Source organism: Pelobates fuscus, chromosome 4, assembly GCF_036172605.1.
Source record: "Pelobates fuscus isolate aPelFus1 chromosome 4, aPelFus1.pri, whole genome shotgun sequence".
Lineage (NCBI taxonomy): Eukaryota > Metazoa > Chordata > Amphibia > Anura > Pelobatidae > Pelobates > Pelobates fuscus.
The window spans coordinates 44,810,644-44,838,608 of NC_086320.1; positions in this window are offsets into that span (position 1 = coordinate 44,810,644).

The following is a 27,965-nucleotide window of genomic DNA, read 5'->3' on the forward strand; positions in this document are numbered from 1 at the left end:
CATAAACATTTCATTCAGAGTTAATTGTTAAAAAGCCAATTTACCAAAATAACCTATGGTGGGTTTATGCAACATATAGATGGTGTACTTTAAAAATAACGTGCAACAGCAGGGTTCAGCAAAATATAATTTGCTCAGTCACTTTTCATATCATTTAGGATCCCGTGTCTTATGTTTTCCTCTGATACTATGTCTCAATTCTTTACTATGCTCTAACAATCTTAGCCTTGTATTGTGCACAGCACAGCTGCAATATGTAAAACTTAGAATTAATTCATTAAAACACTCACCATCAAAACAGCCACTAAATCTTAAAAACTAGCACTATGCATAATATTTATCTAGCTTCTAAGAGAATTCTCCGCTGGTGATTTCATTTTCTCTGTGTAAGGATCTCATACAATTTACAGACTTTCCAGGAGGTTGGTGAACTGATAGCTTATGGGGATTATCAGTCAAGGTCGACCAGCTGAACCAGTCCTAATGAATGTTCTGTTACTTGTCTTATCATTGTCTGACAAATGCTGGGTTTCTCCATAAGGAGAACTAAAACAGTTGTAAATATCTTTTTCTACCTTGTGTAATTTTGCATAAAACCATAATCTCTGGAGAATATAGAAGAAAAAAAATCGTATTCTGATACATTTAAACACTGATGTAATTGACTGGATTATTTTTAACTCACCATGGACTATTAGATTAAAAATTAGCCAATACACACAAAATTACACTATTGACTATCAGAATAAAAAAATAGCCAAAACACCCACTACTCCCACTACAGACCAAATACATGATAACCACTGCTTAAATACCTCTTCTGCAACAAAGATCCTTTTCTACCAGTGGTCCACTTGTAGCGGAGATATGTCTGCTTCAGCTGTGCTCCTGTAGGTGCATTCATTTATTAAACTTACAATTTTTACCCTATAATATTACAATATAGCAAGAAACAAAGTGTAGTTTATACAACTCCGTAGGAAAGTATAAAACAAAAGGTGATGTGGCACAATAAAATATATAGAGAATACAACCTGAAATAAACAGGATGTGATAGTATGGAGATCTGAAATATTGAGATCACATATAGTGAAGTATGTAAAGATAAATGACTAAATCCAGAAGGTAGAGAACTTACAAGAGAACATAGATGTTCTGCGCATATCTCCCCTCAGGGGTAATCTGTAATCCTCAAGAGGATAAAGAGAAAAAATGCAGATAGTATAATACTGTTAAAATGTGACAAAAGTTTATTCACTGATTGCACTTACATAAATGTAGAAATCGACTTGCATATCTCCACTAGTCAGTGGAACAGGATGGTATTCCTATCAGGCAAGGTGATATAGCAGCAAAAAAGTATTAAAAATAAAAACACAAACTAAATTAAGAAATAAAAGTAAAAACTGACATAATGAAGAAATACAAATGTCCATACTGGATATCCAATGCGCTTCGTCAAAACCTTGACTTCCTCAGGGATGTAGAAGATGTGAAGAACTGATACCTTATATACCGGTCTGTGAAGGGGACACAGGTGAAACCATGAACCCTACAATAGTTTTGACACCCTTGGTTATCAAGATCCTCCAACCTCCTTTACATGGTGGTAAGGACTGAGGAGTGGTGCATTCATTGTTCCCACATATTTTTAAAGTGGGATTCAGATGTCTCTCCATCCTCCTCCCTGTTGTCCTCCAGTGTTTGAAGCCATGTCCCCAGATGCTGGCGTTCAGTATTGATGAATATTTTTTGGCCACAAAGTGCCTCTAGCTTATTCAGTTTAGTGGCCAGATCTAGGCTCCCAGAGAGGTGCGGTGGATTTTTGAGCTGTGGAGGATTTCAATGGGGTGCTCCTTGGACTGGCTCTAGCTTTTTTGCTTGCAATGAGTCATGTTCTCCCTCACGATTAATCTTTTTCACCCTGTTTGCTGCACAGAGCAGCACTAACGCGACCATTGCTGCCAAGACTAGTAACAGTTTGAGCTCAGGGCTTAATTCTGTGTGTTTGTTTTTGTATTACACAGCATTGTTACAAACCAATTAACCCCTTCAGGATGGGTGGCGGACGAGGTCCGTCATCCAGGGGATACCCTTAATGACGGGTGACGGACCTTGTCCGTCACGCGGTAAAATTAACCCCAGATCGCCGCAATCGTGGCGATCGCACGGTTAATGGTGCTCCGGTCTGCCTCTGTATTAGAGGCAGACCGGGAGCACCGGATCGGGCTGTCCCAGCTCATGTGCCCGCTCTGACAGCATGTCAGAGCGAGCACATGTGCTCTGTATACTTACCTCCGCCTCCCTGCACTTCCGGGTTCACTGTGAAGTGCAGTGAGACGGATCAGTGATGATCCTGCCCCCTGCTGTAAAAAAAAAGTAAAATTAAAATCCCACCCCCCTTTACCCATTTTAATAAAAAATTAACTCCCTCCCTGCCAATTGATCACTGACTACAGTGATCAATTGGCAGGGATTACATTTTAATATGATCTGATTTTTTTTAACCCCTGAGAGTTAATTCTTTTTTTTTTAACCCTCAGGGGTTAAATTTATTTTATTAATTAATTTAAATATTTTAAAATTATAAATTTAGCTAGCTGGGGAGGGTGGAAGTTAGTGGGGAATTGGGGGATTTAGTGTTAGGCTAACTAGGGGTTAACGTTAAAAAAAGTTTTAAAATAAGCTTTAAAAAGTTAAAAAAATAAGTTTAAAAAAAGTTTTAATAACGTTTAAGTTAAAAATTAAAAATAAATAAACCCTTTACCCAGTCCAAATAAAAATTAACCCCTTCCCTGCCAGTATATCACTGCCTACAGTGATCAAAATACAGATCACAGTATTATATTGTGATCTAATTTTTTTTTAACCCCTGACGATGAACTTTTATTTATTTTTTAACCCTCAGGGGTTAAATTTATTTAATTAACTAATTTAAATATTGTATAATTAAATATTTTGCTAGCTGGGGTTGGTGGGAGTTATGGGAAAATGGGGAATTTACTGTTAGTGCTGCTTACTGCTAGTTAGGGGTTAACGGTAAAAGAAAAAGCTTAGAAAAAATTTAAATCTGTAAAAAAAAGTTTTATGAAAGTTTAGGAAACTTAAAAAAAATTAATAAGCAAAACAAAAAGTTTAAAAAATAGTTTTAAAAAGTAAAAAAAGTTTTAAAAAGCTAAAAAATACATTTAATAACGCTCATTACCATTACACCTGGTACAAGCTAGCGGAAAAATGATCCCACGCTAAGGTTCAAAATATGCCTTTTGAAATACCCTGGGATGTCTTCTTTAAGAAATGGTATGGCTTTATGGGGTATTTGGATTATATAGCCTGGTAAAATACTCTAAAATGGGACATGGGCACAGCGTAAAAATTAAAAGTTTGAAAAAAATGGAATGGCTGTGTCCCAAATGTGCCCCTCCGATGTCCACATATACCTGGCAAAGGTACATATGGGGTTTTTTTGTACTCAGCCGACATAGCTGAGCAACATATAAAGTATTATAGAGTGGTGGTACACATAAGGTTTGCAAAATATACTGTGCAAACTCACTTTGTGTGTCAAAAAGGAAGAAAAAACGCTTATTACCACTACACCTGGTACAAGCTAGCGGAAAAATTATCCCACGCCAAGGTTCAAAATATGCCTTTTGAAATACCCTGGGGTGTCTACTTTTAGAAATGGTAGGCCTTTGTGGGGTAGTTTGAATTTAAAACCTGCAAAGATGCTTGGAAATTGCACATAGGCCCAGCGTCAAAATTCAAAGTTCTGTAAAAGCTGATATGGCTTGGTCTCCAATATCACCCTGTAGCTTCACAAAATAGTGCCAAAGACATTCATTGGGGATGTCTTTTTACTCAGAAGACTTAGCTGAGCATAATTTGTGGGGTTTGAACTTAGTGGCACATATGAAATATACAAAATGCCCAGCAAAAATGCAATCCGTATGTAAAAAAATGCCCCAAATAATTTTTTACCACATACTTTGGCATATATTGGTGAAAAAATGGGTGCATGCTAAGGCACAATATGCACCTTATGATATACCCTGGAGTGTCTACTTTTACAAATGGTAGGCCTTTCTGTGGTTTTTTTGAACAGTCAAACTGTTATAATACCCCAAATGGAAGCATAGGCTCATTAAATCCGTCTCTCAAAATTCTACTGTTAATACTGAAAAGGGCAGGTCTCCTGTATGGCACTGTAGCTTCACGAAATAGTGGCATAGACATACAATGGGGGTGTCCTTTTACTCAGAAGACTTAGCTGAGCATAATTTGGGGGGTTTGAACTTAGTGGCGCATATGAAATATACAAAATACCCAGCAAAAATGCAATCCGTATGTAAAAAATGCACAAAATTATTTTTTACCACATACTTTGGCATGTAATGGTAAAAAAATGGGGGCATGTTAAGGCACAATATGCACCTTATGAGATACCCTGGAGTGTCTACTTTTACAAATGGTAGGCCTTTGTGGGGTTTTTTTGAACAGTCAAACTGTTATAATACCCCAAATGGAAGCATAGGCTCATTAAATCCGTCTCTAAAAATTCTACTGTGAATACTGAAAAGGACAGGTCTCCTATATGGCACTGTAGCTTCACAAAATAGTGCCAACGACATACAATGGGGGTACCGTTGTACTCAGCAGAAGTAACTGAACACATAATAAAACTTTGTACAGGAATAGCACACACCAACTTTACAAAATACACATGAGAAGTTCTTTGTTATAAGTTTGTGTGCGAAAACCCCCAAAAAACACAATTTTACTCCAATATTTAGCAGAGGTTGGCGGTAAAATGGCTACGTAGAAAGTGTCAAAACAACCTTAGGTAAATAGCTTGTGGTGTCTACTTTATATAAATATATACTTTTTTGTGGCAATTTTGTTTTCTTTTATGGCAATTAAGCTTACAAGACAAACATACCAAATTCTAAAATCGCTCCACATTAAAAGTTTATTTTACTCCTTGTGCTTTGTGACCTGTAACTACCAAAAAAAACTTAAAATCCCAGACACATTATATATTCTGTAAATCAGAACAACTAAATGAATTTATTTTTAATTACTTTCCGTAACCTGCACTAATTGTGCACACATTATTATTGCAAAAACTGTAAAAAAAATCAAGATTTTTCATTTATTTTGCATTTTTCTGTATTTTTTTAATAATAAATAAGCATTTATGTAAATATATGTTACATCAAATTAAAGCCCTTTCTGTCCTTTAAAAAACGGTATATAATATGCGTCGGTGCAATAAATTAGTAAAATGCAAATTGCAATTGAACGCAAACAGCAAAAAATGCAAAAAAATGCTTGTGTAATTAAGTGAAAGACAAGCTTCTGAAGCTGTGTCCTTAAGGGGTTAAGGTTCATGAGAATACCTCTAAGTTTTATAAAAGGTTTTGTATTTTAGGCAAATCCTGAAAATGTGTATTGTTAGTGTAAGACTAACCTAAGAGACTTGCCTTGACATAAAGTAAGCGTATTCTTTAATGGTTGTTGCAGTGCTATTAAAAAACTGTTATTTAAATGTGCATAGCGATCTGGTATAGTACGCAAGTAAATTCATTTCGGTTTTAAAAACAAGCTGGATTACTTATCCCTATTCTCTTGTTATATACAAATATTTATTTGGGACTTTTATTTGATAAGAATATATCTTCTGATTTAACATGGAAAAACAATACCTATAAAAAAAAAAATATATGCCTTAGTTGTGATTACAATAATATGGTCCTGTTATGGAGCACAATAACATGTTTAGGATATCAGTTCAACTTTAGTAACTACCAGGTATATTCAAAAAGGGTTCAAAATCCTTGCCTGGAAATTATAGACCTGTGAGCTTAACTTCTGTGGCTGGTAAAATATTTCAAAGATTATTAAGGGATTATATTCAAGAATTCCTTGAGAAGAACATGGTTATCAGCAAAAATCAGCACGGTTTTATGAAGCACAGGTCGTGTCAAACTAACTTGATTGCATTTTACGAAGAAGTAAGTAGAAGTATAGATCAGGGTGTTGCAGTGGATGTGATCTATTTGGACTTTGCCAAGGCATTTGATACAGTTCCACACAGAAGATTGGTGTTCAAACTCAAGGAAATCGGTCTAGATGAAAATGCTTGTTCTTGGGTAGAACATTGGCTTAAAAACAGAGTACAAAGAGTTGTCGTTAATGGTAAATTTTCAAGCTGGACAGAGGTGGCAAGTGGTGTCCATCAGGGGTCTGTTCTGGGACCCCTTCTATTTAACATGTTTATAAATGATCTTGAAGACAGCATTGAAAGTCATGTTTCAGTGTTTGCAGATGACACAAAACTTTGTAAAATAATACAATGTGAGCAAGATATTACTTTGCTGTAGAGGGATTTAGATAGACTGGAGGACTGGGCACTCAAATGGCAGATGAAATTTAATGTTGAAAAATGCAAAGTTATGCACTTCGGCGTAAAGAATACACAAGCAACGTATACCCTTAATGGAAGCGAATTAGGGATAACAACACACGAAAAGGACTTGGGAATTGTTATAGACAACAAACTATGCAACAATGTGCATGTCAATCAGCAGTGGCCAAGGCCAGTAGGGTATTGTCATGCATGAAAAAGAGCATTCATTTTCGGGACGAGAATATCATTTTGCCTCTTTATAAATCACTGGTAAGACCACACATTGAATATGCTGTGCAATTCTGGGCACCTGTTCTAAAGAAGGATATTATGGCACTAGAAAAAGTGCAGAGGCGGGCTACAAAATTAATAAAAGGAATGGAACAGATCAGCTATGAAGAAAGGTTAACAAATTTAAACCTATTTAGTTTAGAAAAACGTCGCCTGAGAGGGGATATGATAACACTATACAAATATATTCGAGGTCAATACAAACCATTGTGTGGAAATCTATTCACAAACCGGACTTTACATAGGACACGAGGTCATGCGTTTAGACTAGAAGAGAGAAGATTTCGTCTAAGGCAAAGGAAAGGTTTTTTTACTGTAAGAACAATCAGGATGTGGAATTCTCTGCCTGAAGAAGTGGTTCTATCAGAGTCCATACAGATTTTCAAACAGCTACTAGATGCATACTTGCAAAAACAGAATATTCAAGGATATAATCTTTCAATGTAGGGTAATAACTGCTTGATCCAAGAATAAATCTGACTGCCATTCTGGGGTCAAGAAGGAATTTTTTTCCTAGCTTGTTGCAAAATTGGAAGTGCTTCAAACTGGGTTTTTTGCCTTCTTTTGGATCAACAGCAAAAAACATATGTGAGGAAGGCTGAACTTGATGGACGCAAGTCTCTTTTCAGCTATGTAACTATGTAACAAGGGTTAAAGTTTTGAAAAATTGTTATGTTTGTTCTTGAATTTGTTTGGAGCCTCAGAAACCAAAATTGTCAGAACAATACTCACACAGTAGACATCCAAGAGTTTTTATTTAGTGTTTTTTTGGCACTATTCATTTAGACATTTTATCAATCATCTTTGATAAAATTATTGTTATGATTTGGGTGTTTTTGTGTTTTCCAAATACATACATCATTGTATATATTTGTTGATGTGTATTTGAATAACTTGATATGTTCAGCATAAAAAAAAATACATAAAACCCCCGACAAATTGTACAAGATACATTTCTGAAGTGCAGGAATTATTTTGTGGGGATTTTGACCAAATTACAGATATGCATTTCATGCCTTATTGAGTGACCCATTTTTAAACTAATTTGTATAAACAAAAGTATGTTTTTATTTAATTTTTTACCCAGTTTTCATATGCATATTGCATTTCTACTTGAATTTGCAATGCAGTATAAAATTATATTAAGTCTATACAGACACATCATGTATAGTAAAGTAAAATGAAAATACTATAATGTACCAGATTTGTTGTTACCCTACCTTACATTTATTTTATAAAAACATTTTGTGTATTAAGTGTAAATTTGAAAATGATTGCTAACACAACTAGAGCCCAATATGCTGTATCTAATGGGGTGAGTAAATGTGCAATTATTATCCCGACAAAATTGCTTTAATATAGTATTCATTTGTTATCTGGATTTACGACTCCTGAATATTTAAAGTGACTGATTCACAGCACAATAAATTGAAGTAGCATAATAACTTGGGAGAAGAACAAAGAGATATGAAATGGTAAACATTTTTTGACACAAATGGGGTTAGTATAAGTGCAATGTTTATCTCAAGACAAAACACAGACCTATATTCAAATCTGAATTTGATTCTTAAAACATTCATATAAAAAAAGGTTTATCTCATGAAAATAAACAAACAGATATTTTTGAAAAATGGCAGCACGCTTTATAAAATATTAAAGTATTAAAGCACACATATTAATGCAATTATAATAGCCAATTAAAACAGACTGAAACTTTGTGATACATTGTTTTGAGTTTGTATTTGCTTACGGACAAATAACAGCATTTTTCCTGTGAACTAAGTACTCTAGAATTACAGCAGCATTACAATAGTAAAATGTAGCCAGGAGCAATATAAAATATAAAATAAGTAGCATTTTAAAAAGTTATTTTTTTAAAAAATATATATTAATGAAATTGTATGATTATGATGATATAAATAATAATTTAATAATAATATAACATTTTGTTTCTGTATTTTTAACAGCAAACTATGAAAAATTAAGCTTTCACCTTTACAGAGAGGGTAGTGCACACATGGAGTAGCCTTTCAGCTGAAGTGGTAGAGGTTAACACAGTGAGGGAGTTAAAGCATGCGTGGAATAGGCATGAGGCTATCATAGATATAAGATAAGGCCAGGGACTAATTAAAGTATTTAGAAAATTGTGCAGACTAGATGGGCTGAATGGTTCTTATTTGCCATCACATTCTATGTTTCTATGTTTCTAATTTCATATATTAGCTAAGCATCATAAGCATTAAATAAATGGTACTCTGTATTTATATTGTTTCTAAAAAGTTTGTAGTTAATGGTTAATTATAATTTCACATAAGTTCAATGTGTTTTTGTTTTGTATGCATGATAACATTGGTTATTTCATTAAAATGTATGAGAGTTGTGATAGCTGATTGATCATTTATCAATACAAAGCCACTGGCATTTATTTCCATAAGATTTAACATGTTAAACGTCTTAATTAATGACTTTTTCCAATTTAGACAGGAATTTATTCACTAAACTGTGAGGTGTGAGTTGAGAGCCAGTTTACAAAAGTCAGGGCAAATTAGCCAAGATGAAAAGAAGAAAGATTAAAAATTAAAAATCTCAGTTGAGTAGCATTATTTTGTTTTTAGTGTGGCTGACCAAAATTTTGCAAATACATTTTTAGTTTACTGGCAAGTAAATAAATCCCACAGTATTCTGAATGTATCCTGAAAATGTACACAATTATTCATTAAAGTTATAATTGTTGAAAAAGTAAAGTGAATTTAAAGTACATTTTTAATTTAAGAGCAAAGTAGCTCAACTAGAAACATAGCTGAATTGGATACATTATAGCTATTTTGGCCTTAAAATTGAAATTCACTCTGAATCCATTTTGAATTCCCAACAATTTTCACTTTAATGCATAGCCCTGATAATATACTATTGTACTACCAAGAGCAAAAAAATTATCAAAATTTTGGATCACAGCCCTTGCATTTAAAAATCCATACTTTCAATAAACCTCTATTTCTAAAAAAAAAAAAAAAAAAAAAAAATTAAAATGCAGAAATGCAGGATAAAATCTGAGCCATGATGCTTATTCGTGATCATATACAGATTCAGCAAGGATTTCTTGGAAAATCATGGAAATCTGAACCCTTGGAAATTATGTCCCCAAGACAGATTTTTTCTAAGGTCTCGTTTGTGATATGCTAGTGTAAAACAGCAAACTTTGATATGGTATATTTAGTAGTTTGCAGTGGATGGGAAAATTATAGCTCAGTAATGGAGAACCTATGGAATGGTTTGCCATCAGTGACACTCGAAAATCTGTGAAATAGCACCAATTGTTTAGCAATCATATCTGGAGACTTGATGAATTATTAAGCCTTACATTTCTCGATTTCACCTGTCAACACTACTATACAAAGCACACATAAAGCATGTTATTTATGCAGGAACAGACAGGCAGGCAGGCAAAACATGACTTAGGATAGGGAAGAATATTTGGCAGGTTTTGCAGTAAGGACAAGGTAAGTTTTAATTGGGTAGTTGGAATTTTTTCAGAGAAGCTCCAAATGTTTGCAATCTGTTTCACACTATCACTACAAGAGACTACGTAGTAGACATTTTGCTGAACTTAACTCTCATTAGAGTATATCAAAGCCATCATCAAGAACAAAAAGGATATTAAAGGTTAATAAATATTGCCAATAAAAAGGATAGATTAGTGGTTCATAAAACTTTTTAGATTCAAGGAACCCTTAATATTTAGATATTTTTCCAAGGTGCCCCAAATCAAAACAATTTTCTAGGTTGTATATATGTACAGCACAGAGGCATATACTGGGTCCCTGTTCCTCAGAAATGCTTACCGTTGAAGCGCAGATCCAGAACCTAATCTTGGGAGGGACACTGGTAGATGATTTAAATAAACAATCTAGGCACAATAACCACTACAGCACTGTAACGGATCGACGGGCACCCCGACTGGGTACCTTCGTTGAAGGATGCTCCTAGCGCTTCCTGAGGACTCCAAGCACTGCAGAAGACACCACAACCACCGAACCGGAGAAGCATATGAATGCTCTCAAGCATATGAATGCTGTAAACAGCTGAACAGGAAACGCATACAATCAGCTTACACTCCTGGCAATCAGCATACAATCCAATTCCCCCAATAACGAGACAACACTTTGTTTGAGGATCAAGCAAAACTGACTGTACTGGCACATACAGCCTCTTTTATTCACAATCCACAAATATAGTACCGCCCACAGGGTTTTGAAATACAACCAATCAATCCGTACAATACACACAGACACTCCCACACAAAATCCTCCCCTCTGCCTGTGATATGATTACTGAACACAATGGGTAATATAATTATCACAGGCAGAGAAATACAGTTTTTACAAAATATTAATAACTTCCAAAATATACATGCCACAAACACAAATCATATTCGAACTCAGCACACTTTAATTATAAACATAGTCAAAATTCAGCCAATTCCATCCAGGGGTTAAAAAGTTAGCTGGAGGTCCCTTTATGACCGACCGCAAGCACAGTTCCATAGATTTGTGCTGTGCGGTCGGTCTATTTCAGGCTGAAAACATGACTAAGTCCCATTCGAACGAGCGTTCCAATCTTGGAACGGGACTTAGTCTCTGCGGCTGCAAAATCACTGTAGGGTCAGCGGTGTTCGCGGAACTGTGTAGCCGATTTCAGTTCCATGAATTTGGCTCCACACACCGCTGACCGCATTGAATGAAAAAAGATGACCGCCGCCACGTGTTGGTTTGCATGAACTGCGGCCACCCAGCGTTCGGCAATTTACCTACAGCAGGCTCCCAGCCTGGGAGGTAAATTGCCTGCACACTTCCACTTCTGGGTGGTCCGTCTGTGCAGTGAATGGCTCGGTAAGACCCAATTACCGAACCATAAGGGAAAAGCCATTTAAAAGTTATTTCCAAAGTCTGGGGACACTAGGGACAAAGTCTTAAAGGAGCAGTGTCCCAAACAAGTCTGGGGACACTGTCTTAAAGGGGCATTGTCCCGAATTTTCTCCATGCCCCAAAATGGTTCTTAAAGGGCTATATCTTCCCGGGACCATAATCACTTGGCAAGAGGCTGACAAGCAGTCCTCTCCAGGCACAAGTGGCGGGGCTGGTTCTGCCACAAGCACTTTGTAGTGGTTATGCTGCCAGTAGTGCCGTAGAAGGCAAATTCATAAATATATACAGTTGCAAGAAAAAGTATTGTGAACCCTTTGGAATGATATGGATTTCTGCACAAATTGGTCATAACATGTGATCTGAACATCATCATCTAAGTCACAACAATAGACAATAACAGTCTGCTTAACCCTTTAAGACCGGAGGGCGTACTATTACGCCCTTTTTTCAGCGGCTCTAAACGCCACCGGGCGTAATAGTACGCCCTCCGTTTTTTTTAACTTACCCGTTCGCCGGTGATCCCACGCTGGCGATCGCGGTTGGGGGGACTCCCAGGGAGTCCTTCCTTCTGGGGGCCCCCTGGGCCATGTGAGAGTGAGGTCCTTACGAGGACCTCACAATCACATGGCTGGGTTAGCTGGCTGAGGCATTGCCAGCAGGGGGACTGCCTGTAATGACAGGTAGTCCCCCTGCTAGCTGGAAATAAAATAAATAAATGTTAAAACAGTGTAAAAAATATATATACTTAGATCATATATATTATTATATATATATGATCTAAGTATATATATATATACACATATACAAACACACACATACACTGTCTAGGTGTATTTTACTATTAATATATATATAATTATATATATATATATATTAATATCAAATTACACGTAAACTGATACTGATTAAATATATATATAATTATTGTTATATATATATATATTTATATATAATCTAAAAAAAATATGTAAATACGTTACAAAATAAAATTAAAAAAATAATTTAAAAATATATAGATGTGTGTTATTTCGTTCTAACTGTATTGTGATATTAATATATATATATATATATATATTTATATCAAAATACATGTAGAACAAAATAATATATATATCTATATACATAAATATATACGTATATATCACTATATATATATATATATATATATATCTATTAATAAAAATATTTTAAAAAAAATTATATATATATATATATACATATGTATACACATACGTGTATATATATATATATATATATATATATATATACATATATATACATATATTAATTCCACACATATATTTATGTAATATTTTTTACATAATTAGGTATCTTAATTAATTACAATTAGCGGGACCTGCCTGACAACCCATGCCGAAAGTAAAGATAATTTAATTTGCTAGCACTATATTTAACCCTATAACTTTCCAAGACACCATAAAACCTGTACATGGGGGGGTACTGTTCTACTCGGGAGACTTTGCTGAACACAAATATTAGTGTTTCAAAACAGTAAAATATATTACAATGATGATATCGCCAGTAAAAGTGACGCATTTTTCACGCACAAACAGCACTAACACGGACGATATTATTGCTGCGATACTTTTTACTGTTTTGAAACACAAATATTTGTGTTCAGCGAAGTCTCCCGAGTACAACAGTACCCCTCATGTACAGGTTTTATGGTGTTTTCAAAAGTTACAGCGTCAAATATAAGGCTGGTGTTTCATTTTTTTCACATTCAAATTTGCCAGATTGGTTACGATGCATTTGAGACCCTATGGTAGCCCAAGAATGAAACTTACCCCTATGATGGCATACCATTTGCAATAGTAGACAACCCAAGGTATTGCGAACGGGGTATGTCCAGTCTTTTTTAGTAGCCACTTAGTCACAAACACTGGCCAAAATTGGCGTTTTTTGCATTTTTTTTTACACACAAACAAATACTAACGCTAACTTTGGCCAGTGTTTGTGACCAAGTGGCTACTAAAAAAACTGGACATACCCCATTTGCAATACCTTGGGTTGTCTACTATTGCAAATGGTATGCCATTATGGGTGTAAATTTTATTCCTGGGCAATTATACAGTCCCAAAGGCAATGTAACCAATCTGGCGAATTTCAATTTCAAATGTAACATGCTACATTTGACCCTGTAACTTCCTAAAACACCATAAAACCTGTACATAGGGGGTACTGTTTTACACGTGAGACTTTGCTGAATACAAATATGTGTATTTTTTTGCAGTAATTGCAAACAGTATTATGACATTGACAGTTAAAATGTCATGTAGAACTAAAAAATAACATTTCTTATTTTCTCCAATTGTTTTCATATTTAAAATTTTAAATGAAATTATGTTTCATAGCTAAATATTTTATATTAAACGAAAGCCCTGTTTCCCTGGAATAAAATGATATATAATATAGTCCTTAAGGGGTTCAACTAATAACACACAAAGAATGAAATGTTGAAATGTTTTTATTGAACACACCATGTAAATAGAAATGTCCCGAACAGTTCGCTGGCGAATAGTTCCCGACGAAAATAGCTTGTTCGCGATCGCCACAGATTGTGAACATATGTGATGTTCGGTCCGCCCCCTATTTGTCATCATTGAGTAAACTTTGACCCTGTACCTCACAGTCAGCAGACACATTCCAGCCAATCAGCAGCAGACCCTCCCTCCCAGACCCTCCCACCTCCTGGACAGCATCCATTTTAGATTCATTCGGAAGCTGCATTCTTTTTTTTGTAATTTTTTTATTTCTTTTTTTAGACAGAAGTGTGTTATATTTGAGCATGCTATGCTGAACGTGTGTATATCATAGCTAGTTGCACTGAGGGGTTGAGTATATAGCAGTACATTGTTGTGAAAGATGGCTGTCATGTTTAGGGTGTAGCTTGCACGTTATCAACTGTGTATTTATATCAGCAGCTCCACCACTAGTTATAAATCAAGTGTAAGTTGCCCCATGAGATGAGAATAGTGAATACCATAATACATGAACGGTTAAGGTAAAGGCATGTAAGGAACTACGACAATAAACTATTTAGGAGGTGAAATAATGACATGTTTAAATGCGTGCTACTTTACGATTAGTTAATGTGCAGAGAGCAGTTCATGTGATCAAAGTCATGGTGTGGAGGATCGGCTATAGTGGGACATGCTTGGCAGGCTGCTGTTTACTGCTTGTGCTCATCCAATCCCTTATGGGAGCCAGGTGCAGACCCTGGGAGTCCCTGATACCTAGAACAACAAAGGCAAGTCTCTGGCTGAGTGCCGGGTTCGCGGCTTGAGGTGGTGGAAGCTTGTTTTGTCGGGTGGTCGGATCTGTCCCGGTGGTGCTTCACGTCTGGTGCAGGATTGTGGGGGCTTAGGGTGGAGGCGAGTGCTTGACGTGGGGCAGGCTCTGCATTTCTGTTTGTGCCTCCAGTCCCGTCTTCTACGCCTTTTGCGTTGGTGGATTTTAATGGGGACTGCTTCGCTTAGCTTGTGTGGAGCTTGTTGGGGCTGTGGTGGAGCTTGTTGGGGCTTCCTGCTTGTTATTTGCTTCCAAAATTGATTAAAGAGTCTGTCCAGCTTAGACTCAATATCCTGCCATGCTTTGCTAGTACCAGGAGGACACGCAGCTGCTGCCATATTGGGAGAGTCGCAGATGAGTATGTCAGCCTGGGCGGCTGTGCTCTGTGCGTCCATTAGCTCCAGACAGCCTCTCAGGGGTGGACCGGGATAACCCCCACCGGTCCGGGTGGGGGGGGGAACGGAGCTCCTGACGGGAAGTAGCTGCTCCTGGGCATCCCAGGATCGGGAGATCGGCCGCCTCTCCCGCCCGGTGAGCACCAGGCCACACTTGCCACGCGGAGGTAAGTAAGACTCTGTCGAGTTACTGACCGCTATTAAGCATGTCGGGTCGGTCAGGTAGGAGCAACATTGCTGGATCATCCCCTTCTGGGGTGAAATTCGCTTGTTGATAGCTGCTTAAAGTGAGATATTGAGGGAGCTCACACGAAGTGCGTCTTTCCTCCATGACAGCTAGGCCTCGCCCCCCGGAAGCTGCATTCTTAGTGAGAGGATGGACAGTGTAGCTGCTGCTGATTTAATAGGGAAATCGATAGCAAGGCTAGTGTATTCAGTGTCCACTACAGTCCTGAAGGACTCATCTGATCTCTGCTGTAAGGACAGCACCCCAAAAAGCCATTTTTAGGGCTAGAACATCAGTCTGCTTTTTTTTTCCTGTGTAATCTAATTGCAGTTGCCTGCCTGCCAGCCAGCGTGTGTGTCAGGCTCACAGCGTATACTGTGCCCACTTGCCCAGTGCCACCACTCATATCTGGTGTCACAATAGCTTGCATTTAAAAAAAAACAAAAACTTGTTGGACTGTAATATAATAGCAGTCAGTTTCCTTCACACGTGTGCGTTTCAGGGCCTGCCATGGCACAGTGCCACACCAGTGCAACTCATATCTGGTGTAACAGTAGTGTACATTTAAAAAAAAAGAAATTTGGACTGTAATAGATTGAATAGCAGTTAGTTGTCTGCAAGCGTGTGTGTTAGGCCTACAGCATCTACTCTGCCAACTTCTGCCAGTGCACAGTGCCACTCATATCTGTTGTCACAGTAGCTTGCACGCATAGTACCACTAACCCAAAAAAAAAATGACAGGCAGAGGCAGGCCACCCCGCAGGGGCTGTCGTGGTCGTGGTGCTGTGATTCCCTTTGGCCCTAGAATAATGCCCAGTGTTCAGAGGCCACGTACCCTGAACTCGAAAAGTTCTGAGGACATAGTTGACTGGCTAACACAGGACACCCAATCTTCTACAGCTTCCGCTCGGAACCTTGACGCACCATCCTCCTCCAGCTTAACTTCGGGCACCTCTCAAGTTACCACTCGCCCGCCTGCCGCCACCACCAACACTAGCACCACAGCCGCTTCACTTGATCTGTCAGAGGAGTTATTTACACATCAGTTGGAAGAAATGAGTGATGCGCAACCATTATTGCCAGAGGATGTAGATAACAGGGATATGTCTCAGTCAGGCAGTATTACACACATGGAAGTACGGTGTGATGATGATGATGTTGTACCCGCTGCTGCTTCCTTTGCTGAGTTGCCTAGGTCAAAAAAATCTAGATTACCTCACCTTTATTAAGATGAATGAGGGATGGATCCCGAAGGGACTGACAGTGGGCGATACATTCGACTAAAAAAGGCCTGATGAGGGGGACGTAACAGGGATTAAACTGATAAGAATAGTACTACTTAACACACCACTTCTATCTGGTGGCACATTAGATTGCATGCGCAGTGCCCCAAATTTGAAGTAGGAGGACCGACCAAGCATCTTTTTCCATCTCCCGCTTACTAAAATCGATGCCATATACACGTCCCCTAATAGGGGACGTAACAGGGATTAAACTGATACGAATTGTACTACTTAACACACCTTATAATAACGCAGAGAGAGGCAATGCAGAGAGAGGAGTCTGAAGAAGAGGAGTCAGAGGAGGAAGGTGGCTTTGAGGAGGTGGAAGACCAAACACAGCAGGCATCCAAGGGGGCTTGTTGTCACCTTTCCGGACCCTTGGTGTTGTACGTGGCTGGGTGGAGGAAGAGACCTTCAATGAGTGACCTTCATCAGTGAGGACAAGGAACAGGACATGGCTAGCTTGGTATCCAACCTTGTGCAAATGGCGAGTTTGCGGTTGTGCAAATGGACTGTTTGCGGTTGTTTGTGGTGCGTTAAACGGGGAGTTTGGTCTATCACTGTGAAGCGGGCGTAACCCTTTCACTACCTGATCGATACAACATCATACCTGATGTTTTAAAGCACGTTATTCCAAACAATTTAGGAATGTTAAGTGATTTATGCCCTTTATGGATTAAAACCAGACTCTGCATCAACTATGTAATTTTCCATGGGAGTTTTGCCATGGATCCCCCTCCGGCATGCCACAGTCCAGGTGTTAGTCCCCTTGAAACAACATTTCCATCACTATTGTGGCCAGAAAGAGTCCATGTGGGTTTTAAAATTCGCCTGCCTATTGAAGTCTATGGCGGTTTGCCCGGTTCCCCTTTCGCGAACATTTGCGGAAGTTCGCGTTCACCGTTCGCGAACTGAAGATTTTATGTTTGCGACATCTCTACATGTAAACATTCACAATGCAGGTGGAAAAGGTATGTGAACCCCTAGACTAATGACATCTCCAAGAGCTAATTGGAGTGAGATGTCAGCCAACTGGAGTCCAATCAATGAGATGAGATTAGAGGTGTTGGTTACAGCTGCCCTGCCCTATAAAAAACACACACCAGTTCTGGGTTTGCTTTTCACAAGAAGCATTGCCTGATGTGAATGATGACACAAAAGAGCTCTCAGAAGACCTACGATTAAGAATTGTTGACTTGCATAAAGCTGGAAAGGGTTATAAAAGTATCTCCAAAAGCCTTGCTGTTCATCAGTCCACGGTAAGACAAATTGTCTATAAATGGAAAAAGTTCAGCACTGCTGCTACTTTCCCTAGGAGTGGCCGTCCTGTAAAGATGACTGTAAGAGCACAGCGCAGACTGCTCAATGAGGTGAAGAAGAATCCTAGAGTGTCAGCTAAAGACTTACAAAAGTCACTGGCAAATGCTAACATCTCTGTTAGCAAATCTACAATATGTAAAACACTAAACAAGAATGGATTTCATGGGAGGATACCACAGAGGAAGCCACTGCTGTCCAATCAAAACATTGCTGCACATTTACAGTTTGCCCAAGAGCACCTGGATGTTCCACAGCAGTACTGGCAAAATATTCTGTGGACAGATGAAACCAAAGTTGAGTTGTTTGGAAGAAACACACAACACTAAGTGTGGTGAAAAAGAGGCACAGCACACCAACATCAAAACCTCATCCCAACTGTGAAGTATGGTGGTGGGGGCATTATGCTTTGGGGCTGCTTTGCTGCGTCAGGGCCTGGACGGATTGCTATCATCGAAGGAAAAATGAAATCCCAAGTTTATCAAGACATTTTGCAAGAGAACTTAAGGCCATCTGTCTACCAGCTGAAGCTCAACAGAAGATGGGTGTTGCAACAGGACAATGACAATGAAGTAAAACAACAACAGAATGGCTTAAACAGAAGAAAATACGCCTTCTGAAGTGGCCCAGTCAGAGTCCTGACCTCCACCTGATTGAGATGCTGTGTCATGACCTCAAGAAAACGATTCACACCAGACATCACAAGAATATTGCTGAACTGAAGTTCTGTAAAGAGGAATGGTCAAGAATTACTCCTGACCGTTGTGCACCTCTGATCTGCAACTACAGGAAACGTTTGTTTGAAGTTATTGCTGCCAAAGGAGATTCAAGGGTTCACATACTTTTTCCACCTGCACTGTGACTGTTTACATGGTGTGTTCAATAAAAACATGGCAACATTTCATTCTTTGTGTGTTATTAGTTTAAGCAGACTGTGATTGTCTATTGTTGTGACTTAGATGATGATCAGATCACATTTTATGACCAATTTGTGCAGAAATCCATATCATTCCAAAGTGTTCACGAACTTTTTCTTACAACTGTATATATACTTTTTTAATTAAAAATAATTATTTTCATATACCCCCTTCCTGCTTACTTTTGCCTGGGAAGGGGGACAGTACTAATCCCTAGTGGTCAGTACTAATCCCTCCGGGTCCTCTCTCCCTCCCCTGTCAACTGCAGTATTACACTGCTTGCGGGCCAGTAAGGGAGATCTCTGAGCTCCCCTCCGGTCCTGCAAAGCTGGCAGGGGAGAGGGAGGCACAGTTCACTGTGCTATGATCATATGATCATAGCACTGGGAAAATATCTTGCGGAGCCCCTGTGTACCTGTCTCAGCACCCCAGGGTGTTTGGAAACCCCTGGGATAGATGATATAGGATAAATGCTTTGTGATGGTTACAGTAAATAGATTTCCCCTTGAATGCATTTACACATTTTGGCAGATTTTGTAAATTTGAAATTGGTTATTAATATATGTAATATATATCTACAAACCATGCAAAGTTTTATGATGGTGGGTTTAGTAAACCAAGGAAGATATATAGCACAAAGCACAAAACATATTACAAGGGTACAATGGTACTGATCAAGTTCATTCAAGGATAATATAGATAAAATATATTGGATATAAAACCTATTTTAAAATATATATATATGTATATATATGTATATGTGTGCCCAACAGGGAATATGAACCTGGATACTTCTGTGTCTTGCTGTTTTGCCTCTGAACCACACTTCCGTTCTTGTTTCAGCCTGATGTTTTTCCTTGCCTTGGCACCAGCACTGGGGGCTGGACTTTTCCTGTGGCTGCTCCTGTCTATCTCGGTCCACCTGAAGCTTATTGATAATTAGCCAGGTATAAAACACTGCCTCTAACTGAGGGCAGTGTAAGTTCATTGACTCTGGTTCCTGATTTAATGCTCTCCAGATGGCTCATGACCTTGGCTTATTTCATTGTTTACTTTGGCTATCTATGACTCCTCTTGTCCTTGCCTGTACTGCGACTTGGAGCTATATTTCTGCACAGCCCCCATGCTCAGACTCACAGCCCTGGTGGCTTCTTACCTGGTCACCTTGGTCTGTGTTTATTTGCAAGGGTGAGCGGATAACTCTGCACGTCAGACTCCACAACAGGTAAGATCTTGACACTGGGATGATCACTCATCCTCCAATATTGCCCTCTACACCATTCTGTTTGAAGGGGAGCTGCTGTTTGGGAAAGCTTTAGATAATTACATTAAGAAGGCGGCGTAGGGCAGCAAGGTATTTGTACCTCGGGATAGAAGATCCAAGAAGCCTGGCTGTTCATGGTCAGACATGAGAACCTCCACTGATCATAATTTCAGAGATACATAGAGTAAATTACCCTGCAGGGAATACTCCACTGATAGCTTGTGGCAGGTTGGTCAACCTGCCTTCCAAGGTTCTAATAGAGCTAGGAAGCAGTCATTTCGCTCTTCAGCAATTAACTTGTGGCTGTCCTCCGGTAGTAGGAGCCCCCCTTTTTCTGATCAGAGATACCTGGGCTTGTCACATTCTGGAGACTTGGATGGTATCCATAGTCCAGATGGATATAGACTGGAGTTTTCTTCAGACATGGAAGTCTCTATACCAACAAGAGAATTCAGACCGATGAATCAAAAAGTATAGCACTGAAGTAATATGTAAAAAAATTCTAGATGAAAAGGTGATTTCTCAGGTCCCATAATAAGAGTGGTTCCATGGACCATATTCTCCTCTATTCTAGTACAAAAAGGAAAGGCATATGGAAGCCTATACTGGACCTAAGAAGGGTCAACAAAAGGTTGAATGTCCGAGCCATGGGGTGGAGTTAATCAGATCCACATCCTCAGCAATTCGGAAGAACAATTTCATTATCTCTATAGATTTCAAGGATGCTTACTATCACATTTAAATAGCCCTAGATCATCAGCATTACCTCTGATTCATTATAGGAGAAGAGAACTTCCAATTTAGAGCCCTACCATATGGCCTCACTGTAGCCACAAGAACATTTTCAAAGGTACTGTTTGTGCTTATAGTGATATTGAGAGTTCAGAACACCCACCAGTTTCTTTATCTGGATGATCTACTTTATCTGGATCTACTTCCTGCCTCAGATCCTCAGAAGGCAGGTGGGTCACGGCAAGGGTGAATAATTTAGTATTACACTAGGGAATATTGCTATTTAATATAACTTGTGTAGTGCATCAATAATTTGACCCCTGGGTAGAGGACAAATGGCAGAGAGAAATTGCTCTTTTGATCAAAAGGGGCTTCTGCAAGGTGTGAAAAGTATTGCCCTTTTGATCTATCAAAGGCCCTGCAAGGTGAGTTCAATCCTTTGATATGGCAATGGTATTAGTTTCATGAAAACCCTGGTGTTCCGGTATCATATCCCAGAGAAACAGTAATACTTAACCACAGCTTAATAATTAAGCCTCATTTTTATTATATTTGGTATGGGACAAGCCCAATCTCTTAATTAAGCCTAAACATGAGTTGCACAGCCTAAACCGTGTGGCAGGAATTGTGATGTCAGTCCTATTGGATCGCGGGTGGGGCGTGCGACGTGTCTATGGGATGGGAAAATAACAAATTCATAGATGCAATTATTATTTCTGTGGCAGGTACATAAGAGAATATAGAGCCAAATGTTTCCATTTGTATTTATGTTGATCTGGAACAAAGGATGTGGTCACTTATTATTTCTATAGGTACGCCTTAACTCCACCCCTGGGCAAGACTTGATAATCCACAGGGTATGTATCCAATGATTTGGAGGGGTGTGGGTATACTTGCTTGGGGCCAAGATCTAATTTTGAGTGTGTCACCATCATCCTTCCTTGCCAGAGACCCACTGGGCAGAATTTTTACTTCTGTTATTTTATCCTTTTTTGTTTTTATCTGTTGTGGGTGTAAATCATTTGTTTTTCATCTATATTTTTGTATGCACTGTGACTATTTTTTGCTCATAATAAACATTCATGTATTAAGTTCTGCCTTTGTCTGGTTGGTTAAGAATTTTATATATATATATTAACCATACAAATATGCCAATGTAACTGATCTCATAACAGTGGTGTTTTATTTAGTAGTAAAACTATTAATTATACATTGGCTGCATCAAGCGTTAATTAAGGTTTTGTTGATTTTAGCACAAATAAATATTTTTATATTCTGGTAGCTTCCACAGTAAGATACATCCAAGGTAATTGGTAAAGCTAAGTAAATCCATTAACTGAAACTCGTTATTTGTGCAAATCCTGTTAAGAACAGGATAGTTTGTGTACATTAGATTGTTTGTTTTTCCTTTAAAGTGTTATCTCACCCACTTGAAATGCAGACAAGCAACCTCATCCTCGCATATAATGCAATATTGAGCATGTTTGTGTGACAGCTCTTGTCAATTGTTAATAAAATCCTATGTTTCATAGTGCTAGCAGAATATTTGCCTTTAATAAATACAATAGTACAGCCAGGATTTGTAATGTAATGCATATAATTAAAACAATCACTGCACTATGGATTAAAATGGGATTTATATATTAAAATTACTTACAAATGAAAATTATATATAATTGTTATTGTGATAACATATTTAAAGACATAATGCTATGCATAAAAAAATAATATAATCAATAAAATATATATATATATATATATATATATATTATTTACACAAAATATCAATGTCCTTTTTTTCTTCTAACCAACATCCCCTTGTTTCTTTTGTGTTTGATACTCATTATTTCATTGTTAATATTACTGAGAATTAAGTATATCAATTTTTTTGAGTATTAAAAATTCAGATTTTTTAAAAGAAAGATCTCAAATACAGCATGTATACTGAATGCCAAACCCACATTAAAATAAACAAGCAACAAGTGGAACACAAGTGATGAAAAATGTACTAACATGGATGACATTGAGCGTCCAAAATGAGATATAGCTCACTAGTCCCACCAAAAAAGACTCGTTTCACAGTTCCCATCTGAAATTAGACATGTTTGAAACAAAGTCATATCTTTGAAAAATTATTCAGCTGTTGTGTCCTTGCTATATGTGTGTCTTTAGAAGTATAAACTGTACCCAACTGATAATGCATGAGTATGGCAGAGCCCAAGTCCTGACCGAGTCTTCACAAAAGACTTGCTCAGGAATTAGTAGTTATGGTGTCAGGAATATCCTGGAGTTTGTAAATAGTGTTGTCGCGAACCCGAAATTCGAAACCGAATGGCGAACGCGAACTTCCGCAAATGTCCGCGAACCGGCGAACCGCGCGAACCGCCATTGACTTCAATGGGCAGGCGCATTTTAAAACCAACAGGGACTCTTTCTGGCCACAAAAGTGATGGAAAAGTTGTTTCAAGGGGACTAACACCTGGACTGTGGCATGCCGGAGGGGGATCCATGGCAAAACTCCCATGGAAAATTGCACAGTTGATGCAGAGTCTGCTTTTAATCCATAAAGGGCAGAAATCACCTAACATTGACACCTGTCCTCAAAGCCCCTGATACACACTGACACAGAGCAGAATAGAGACTGTTCCCTGTCCACAGAGTCCATGATACACACTGACACAGAGCAGAATAGAGACTGTTCCCCGTCCACAGAGACCATGATTCACACTGACACAGAGCAGAATAGAGACTGTTCCCCCAACATAGGGTCACTTGGCAGATATGGATTGACACCTGTCCTCAAAACCCCTGATACACACTGACACAGAGCAGAATAGGGACTGTTCCCCCTACATAGGGTCACTTGGCAGATATGGATTGACACCTATCCTAATGATCCCTGATACACACTGACACAGAGCAGAATAGAGACTGTTCCCCCTACATAGGGTCACTTGGCAGATATGGATTGACACCTGTCCTCAAAACACCTGATACACACTGACACAGAGCAGAATAGAGACTGTTCCCTGTCCACAGAGAACATGATACACACTGACACAGAACAGAATAGAGACTGTTCACCATCCACAGAGACCATGATACACACTGACACAGAGTAGAATAGAGACTGTCCCCCCTACATAGGGTCACTTGGCAGGTATGGATTGACACCTGTCCTCAAAACCCCTGATACACACTGACACAGAGCAGAATAGGGACTGTGCCCCCTACATAGGGTCACTTGGCAGATATGGATTGACACCTATCCTAATGATCCCTGATACACACTGACACAGAGCAGAATAGAGACTGTTCCCCCTACATAGGGTCACTTGGCAGATATGGATTGACACCTGTCCTCAAAACACCTGATACACACTGACACAGAGCAGAATAGAGACTGTTCCCTGTCCACAGAGAACATGATACACACTGACACAGAACAGAATAGAGACTGTTCACCATCCACAGAGACCATGATACACACTGACACAGAGTAGAATAGAGACTGTCCCCCCTACATAGGGTCACTTGGCAGGTATGGATTGACACCTGTCCTCAAAACCCCTGATACACACTGACACAGAGCAGAATAGGGACTGTGCCCCCTACATAGGGTCACTTGGCAGATATGGATTGACACCTATCCTAATGATCCCTGATACACACTGACACAGAGCAGAATAGAGACTGTTCCCCCTACATAGGGTCAAATGGCAGATATGGATTGACACCTGTCCTCAAAACCCCTGATACACACTGACACAGAGCAGAATAGAGACTGTTCCCTGTCCACAGAGACCATGATACACACTGACACAGAGCAGAATAGAGACTGTTCACCGTCCACAGAGACCATGATACACACTGACACAGAGCAGAATAGGGACTGTTCCCCCTACATAGGGTCAAATGGCAGATATGGATTGACACCTGTCCTCAAAACCCTGATACACACTGACACAGAGCAGAATAGGGACTGTTCCTCCTGCATAGGGTCACTTGGCAGATATGGATTGACACCTGTCCTCAAAACCCCTGATACACACTGACACAGAGCAGAATAGGGACTGTTCCCCCTACATAGGGTCACTTGGCAGATATGGATTGACACCTGTCCTCAAAACCCCTGATACACACTGACACAGAGCAGAATAGGGACTGTTCCCCCTACATAGGGACACTTGGCAGATATGGATTGACACCTGTCCTCAAAACCCTGATACACACGGACACACAGCAGAATAGAGACTGTTCCCTGTCCACAGAGACCATGATACACACTGACACAGAGCAGAATAGAGACTGTTCACCGTCCACAGAGACCATGATACACACTGACACAGAGCAGAATAGGGACTGTTCCCCCTACATAGGGTCACTTGGCAGATATGGATTGACACCTGTCCTCAAAACCCCTGATACACACTGACACAGAGCAGAATAGGGACTGTTCCCTGTCCACAGAGTCCATGATACACACTGACACAGAGCAGAATAGAGACTGTTCCCCGTCCACAGAGACCATGATACACACTGACACAGAGCAGAATAGAGACTGTTCCCCGTCCACAGAGACCATGATACACACTGACACAGAGCAGAATAGGGACTGTTACCCCTACATAGGGTCACTTGGCAGGTATGGATTGACACCTGTCCTCAAAGCCCATGATACACACTGGGGGGAGCTACTGTCCTCCCCAACCCCTGCGCGGTGGGTGGGGGCCATAAATCACAATGGGGGGGCCTACTTTCCTCCCCCCCGGCCCCCATACCTGCGCGGTGGGTGGGGGGCATAAATCACAATGGGACGGACCTACTGATAGGAGTGGAGTATTGTTCATATCAGTTTAATACCTTCCGCGTCTACTATCAGTGGACGTGTAAATGGCAGAGATTTTTAATTGTTGAATCACCTCCCCTTTTTAGGCCAAGGTGGGAAGATGCTTAGACCACTGGTATATTGGTGCCATCTTGGAGGATTTTTTTTGGTTTGGTTTTTGAAGCCACAGTGCTGCACCAGTGGGCCTAAAAATTAGGCATGTACACATGCCTGAAAAATGTGGCATTGTTGCAGCCGCTGTAGCAGCGGCCAGAAAAATTGATGTTTGTTTCACAGGCAGAAAGTGCCCTAAAACATGGCGGCTTGAACCCTAGTTGGTGGCGGATAAGTCACGCAAGTCAAACGTCATTCAGAGCTAAAATACAGCAGCGTGTGGACCATTTTTAGCCCAAGGCAGCTCATCTCATCAGGCCTTTTTTAAGCGAATGTATCGCCCAGTGTCAGTCCCTTCGGGATCCATCCCTCATTCATCTTAATAAAGGTGAGGTAATCTAGACTTTTTTGACCTAGGCGACTTCTCTTCTCAGTGACAATACCTCCTCCTGCACTGAAGGTCCTTTCTGACAGGACACTTGAAGCGGGGCAGGCCAGAAGTTCTATCGCAAATTGGGATAGCTCAGGCCACAGGTCAAGCCTGCACACCCAGTAGTCAAGGGGTTCATCGCTCCTCAGAGTGTCGATATCTGCAGTTAAGGCGAGGTAGTCTGCTACCTGTCGGTCGAGTCGCTCTCTGAGGGTGGATCCCGAAGGGCTGTGGCGATGCATAGGACTTAAAAAGGTCCGCATGTCCTCCATCAACAACACGTCTTTAAAGCGTCCTGTCCTTGCCGGGGTGGTCGTGGGAGGAGGAGGAGGAGGATGACTTCCACCTCTCCCCCTGTTAGATTCCCGTTGTGCTGTGACATCACCCTTATACGCTGTGTAAAGCATACTTTTTAATTTATTTTGCAAATGCTGCATCCTTTCTGACTTGTTGTAATTGGGTAACATTTCCGCCACTTTCTGCTTATACCGGGGGTCTAGTAGCGTGGACACCCAGTACAGGTCATTCTCCTTCAGCCTTTTTATACGAGGGTCCCTCAACAGGCAGGACAGCATGAAAGACCCCATTTGCACAAGGTTGGATGCCGAGCTACTCATTTCCCATTCCTCCTCCTCACTGATGTCATTGAAGGTATGTTCTTCCCCCCAGCCACGTACAACACCACGGGTACCAGATAGGTGACAACGAGCACCCTGGGATGCCTGTTGTGTTTGGTCTTGCTCCTCCTCCTCCTCAAAGCTACATTCCTCCTCTGACTCCTCTTCCTCACAATCCTCTTCCAGCGTTGCCGCAGGTCCAGCAAGCGATGCTGATAAGGCTGTTTCTGGTGGTGATGGTGACCACAACTCTTCCTCTTCCTCTTCACGCTCATCAACAGCCGGATCCAGCACTCTTCGCAGGGCACGCTCCAGGAAGAAAACAAATGGTATGATGTCGCTGATGGTGCCTTCGTTGCGACTGACTAGGTTTGTCACCTCCTCAAAAGGACGCATGAGCACTTGAGGCGGGATGTGGACTGGGGACAGGGAGCACGTGGCGTCGTTTTGAAAGGGCGCCGTTCTCCGCGTGAAATAGGGCCGTGAGTAATGACGTCACGGGTAGCCTGCCCATAGTTTCGCATAGGGTGGAAGAGCTGATAGGACATCTGAAACGTATTATGATGGAGATGCTTAATTGTTCTCCAAAATGCTTGACACCACCCCATAGTGAATCTCTGCAAACTTTAATACCATCAGAGGAGGAAGAATGTGGCAGCCCACTGGGATTATTCGAAAAATTTCAAATTGATGATTTTCCAGACCCTGGGGTTGACATTAGTCCAGATTTACATCTAGTGACCCATGAGGATGTTCCAGGCACTACTTGTGAAATAAAGACAGATAATAAAGTGAATGATCCTTCTCCTTGGGACTTGCACCCTGTCGTTGAAGGTGGAGTAGGCAATGGCAAGAGCATGCTGTGGGTAGTCAGTGCAAACACTCTCTTCCCGTTGAATAATGAG